This window comes from Bidens hawaiensis, unplaced genomic scaffold (genome assembly GCF_021521415.1).
Source record: "Bidens hawaiensis isolate Kalapana, Puna unplaced genomic scaffold, B.hawaiensis_p1.1 tig00006368_1, whole genome shotgun sequence".
Classification (NCBI taxonomy): Eukaryota; Viridiplantae; Streptophyta; class Magnoliopsida; order Asterales; family Asteraceae; genus Bidens; species Bidens hawaiensis.
Window position 1 is genome coordinate 428,002 of NW_027491426.1, and position 4,499 is coordinate 432,500.

Here is a 4,499-nt window from a genome sequence, read left to right on the forward strand (position 1 = left end):
TGCTCAAGTAGACGGTCTTCTTGGTGAGTGAATCATCTTCATCCTATAATAAATAAGGACATTTACACCACCTATTACAGGTCAGGTCCTAAAGCTATAGTGTAATTCCCTGTGACTATTGACAGGAGATCCTTCTATGCTTTCACCGATAATCACATCCAACTACATCCAGGAATCACATCTGCCAGATGTGGTTTCGGGACCAGGCGTGTAACCTCGATAGCATGTGCCCTAGCCACCCAAGCCTATTAGTCGCTTAGATAAAGAAGGAAGCCCTTCGGGAGCTATTCTTTCCCTGATATTGGCAGGACTTACTAGCCCCTAGCTGTTTCAATGGTAGGAGCAGGGGATTGAAGAGGGACATCCGTGCTAAGAAGAAGGGACTGCAGCCCCAAGGTGTAGCATCAGTTCCAGACAACCGCTCAAGTTCAAGTAAAGGCTTCTGTCCTAGGAAGAAAGGCTCGAAAGCCTAAAGCTATGATTTATACCTGCTCTCTCCCTGAAGTGGATGTGGAAAAGCGGGCGCTAATGCAGGGAAAGGAGGTGTTGTTCATCCACTTCTGCTCCAGCTGAAAAATTACCTTGTAGTCAGACAAAACTCAAACGTAAGCTAGAACCCGAGAAGAGAAGATACTTTAGGTTTAGTGCTATTGCCTGGAAGTAGAGGGGAGTTCACTCACAGCCGGGGCTGCTTCATTCTCCTAAGCCTCAGAATAGACACCTTGCTGAAGCCCTAGGAGGGGAAGGAGTTAGTCTTCTAGTTTATCCCAGACTTCTTGGAAATGGAAAGCCAGGGGAATGCTACCAACTCCCTTTACTCCCATGTTGGAAAGCATATGAACTTGACTGAACTGAATGACCAGCCCCGGGCCGGGGTAAAAGAAGAAGGGATAAGATAAGACAGTAGCACCCACCACTCTGTCAGTAGAAGGTTATCTAGTCGATCTTCGTAAGTAAGTAAGTAAGTAACACTTTCATCGATGATTCCTCTAATCCTCTAAAGGCTTAGAAGGGAGCTGAACCGTTTATCTCTATGAAATTATGGACTATAAAGTGGCCTCGATCTCCGAAAGCCTTTTCCTTCCCCCGCCGCATCTCCCTCCCTTCGTCGAGCCTTTCCTTTAATGGTTGGGGGAAGCATTCCCTTATCTGAACTTGGCGGACATTCTTTCCAGCCTGACTCAAATAGGAGGTGGGTTTGTTTGGTTGGAACATAGGCTCAAACATGATTTGAAGGGTCCTAGCTACGCCATGCGTTCAATAAAAAATCTGGAAAGGAAAGCTGCAGGGATGACAAAAAGAGAGCGCCTTCCTGCACTGAAAAAAAAGGACCTAAGAGAAGAGCGTCTTCTCTTAGATTTCTTCCTCCCGCGCCCGCCGCCGCCCGGCCCGCGTTAGAGTGGAAGAAAAATGGAGAGAGAAAGAGCAGATGGATTCTATCCCCTATATCAAACACTCATTCCTATCTATTGATAGAAAGATCTTCGTCAAATACCGGACTTTTCCTTTCTTTTTATTTTCTTTTTTCTAATTCCTCATATCCAAGGCAGCTTATCACAAGCACCCCACCCCATACGACTTGTTGGGGGGGGGGGGGGGGGCGTTCGCCTTTTGAATCAAACAAAGTAAGTAGTAGGGGCTTCATAGCAACTTTCATTCTAAAGGAAAGCGAAGAACCCACTTTTAGTCAATAAGAGCCCTACTTCCCTCGAAAAACCTCATCACTGAAATTCAAGCGCAAACCCATTTCTTAGTCACCGGCTGAGCGCACCTTTGGTACTTCAGTAGGGCGAGCTCTTTGATAGTGACTTCTTTCGGGGCGACGAAAGGCTACTTCAATATAGAAAACAGCCGGAAACTCGAGAGGGTCTCCTTTGGGAGCGTTCGCCGGTAACCATCACGACAACATAAAAAGGAAGGAGTGAGGCTGACTGAATCCAATCCATAAACCCGGAAACGAAACTAAGTTCGTTCCCTTTCGTCAAGTAGGTAAAGTAGGCATACGAACCACTTTAGCTTTGCCTTAGACTCTATTGGAACAAAGCAAAGAAGGATGCGGAATGGATAAAGGAAAGGGACAAGGGCGGTCTTGCTTGGCGCGAAGGCTGCTAGTTCGGGGGTAGAGTACAGTACTAAAGGTCCTCGGACTTCCAGGCGGTTTTTCTTTTGGGCAGCTGTTCACCGTTGGATCTCGCCAATACAGCCCCCTATAGTTTTCGTTACCGAGATATCTTTTTTTTTCATTGTTCCCAGGTATTTTTTGGGTAATTTGCTCCCATGCTGCAAACAGTCAAATCTGAACTTAACCTTGTCGCTCTTCTTTCTTTCCTCGCGAGCAGGAAGCACACCAGCAGCGTGCGTTGCGTGATTCTACTGTGTTTTTTTTGCACTTGACTGGGTGGACAGTTGACCGGAAGAGAACTTAGATTCGCCCGGCTAGGCAACCGTCCGTCCTACAGCCGCCCGAAAAGGAACTGCAGTGATCTTGAATAGGGATCCTACAGCGATAGATAGAATCCCCATAAAAATACCACTAGATCGAGCACCGGTGATTTCGTATCCGGTCAAAATCTTGGCTAATTGATCAAAGTGGGTAGCTCCAGTAGACCCATAGATCATGGAACAAATAGGGTAGGTAGGCCCAACCACCACACTACACGTATAGACGCGAACCCCCTCGTTACCGTACGTGCGACTCTCACCGCATACGGCTCGCACAAAAACTCCTAAATTCATCCCGAGCCTTTTCTTCCACCTCTCCTCTCCAATCCTCGAGCAAACTTGCGTTCCCCAGGCGCTATGAAATGGGGGTCTTTCCTTCACCTATCGTATGTATCGGCTTGGCTTCATACCGAACCAAGGAGGCATTCTGGCGGGCGCGTGCGTGTAGGAAGGCCGACGACTATATAAGCTAAAAGACTACGACTACAAGCCAAGCCGGAAGCTACTCGCTTCTATTCTCGTTGGGATTGGATACGGATGGGGAATCTATAGATCGTAGTAGTTCGCCAACCTCTCTAACTAACATACGATACAATTGAACTTCACGGAACGGCCAAAGGAGCTTCGCTCGGTTGGCCTTCCTACGCTGACGAATGCCTCTTTTCTCTTCTCTAAAGTCTACAACAAGTGGGAGAGGCAGGATTTGAATCTACGTAGAAAAACTTCAACAGATTTACAGTCTGTCACTTTTGACCACTCGGCCACTCTCCCCTTCCCGGGCCGAGGCCCCCCTTCGTAGCTTCTGGCGAAGCTGCGAGTTCATGAGCAAGTGAATGAACGAGCCATGTTCCTAAAAGGAGTGACCCTCTTTCTTTTCTTCCCTTTCCCTATCCCTTCAAAGCCCGGTTGGGCGCTAGCGCTTGACTAATTATAGAAAGTCAGGCTCTTCTGCTGACCGAAGCTGCGAGCCTACCCTTCTCGAGCCTACAACAATAGCTTATGCTTACCAAGCCTAAAAATAGGGCTACAGCAAGCCAAGCAAGCTTTCCCCCTTCGTTTTTTGTGGGTCGCTCCTCACCGCAGGCACTGAATGGATGAAATGAGTGGAGATCTTCCTTCCCCCTTGCTAATTACCAAGAACTTCGTTACCACTAGTGGCGAAGAATCATTTTTAAAATAATAATAAATAAAGAACTCGGAGCCTAAAGAGAAGTAAGTCTACAAGAAGCTGGCAGAGCTTTAGCCATTGGACCACATCGATCTATCCTACCTAAACTGTAAGCCTTTTCTTGTTCGTTCTTCGAATGAGGTTAGTGGAGACTAATTCCTTCCGGCTAATGAAGAGACTACTCCAGTCTTCCCATTCATTCCCATCCTTCTTCTCGCTAAGAATTGAACGAACCAAGTTCACCTATTCAAGAGTGAGTAAGAAAAACCAACAAGAAACTTCCCACTTTTGATGTCCTGCGATTCTGCTAGTTTAGAAACTAAGGAGAAGGACTGGGGGCGCTAAGTCAGAAAAGCGAGAACTCTAAATTCTCCCCAAGTAGGATTTGAACCTACGACCAATCCCTTCTTCTTAGCATGGATGTCCCTCTTCAATCCCCTGCTCCTACCATTGAAACAGCTAGGGGCTAGTAAGTCCTGCCAATATCAGGGAAAGAATAGCTCCCGAAGGGCTTCCTTCTTTATCTAAGCGACTAATAGGCTTGGGTGGCAAGGGCACATGCTATCGAGGTTACACGCCTGGTCCCGAAACCACATTTGGCAGATGCGATTCCTGGATGTAGTTGGATGTGATTATCGGTGAAAGCATAGAAGGATCTCTTGTCAATAGTCACAGGGAATTACACTATAGCTTTAGGACCTGACCTGTAATAGGTGGTGTAAATGTCCTTATTTATTATAGGATGAAGATGATTCACTCACCAAGAAGACCGTCTACTCGAGCAGTAAGAGTTGATTCAATTGCCAACAGAAGACCGTTTGCGACAACAAGACCATCAGCAGCAGATGATTGAACAGCGGATGCGTTGAGGAGATCAGCCCTAATCGAA

The 4,499-nt window shown here is 46.9% G+C and overlaps 1 pseudogene across 1 annotated transcript in view; it reads right to left on the minus strand.

Annotated features, from left to right (window-relative positions):
- Positions 1–2,436: 2,436 nt before the first annotated feature.
- LOC143632181 (NADH-ubiquinone oxidoreductase chain 2 pseudogene) overlaps positions 2,437–4,499 on the minus strand; it is an 8,929-nt pseudogene continuing 6,866 nt past the window's right edge. Inside the window, exon 3 of the transcript XR_013153488.1 lies at positions 2,437–2,626. The product of XR_013153488.1 is annotated as an NADH-ubiquinone oxidoreductase chain 2 pseudogene (transcript). The remainder of the gene's footprint in view (positions 2,627–4,499) is intronic.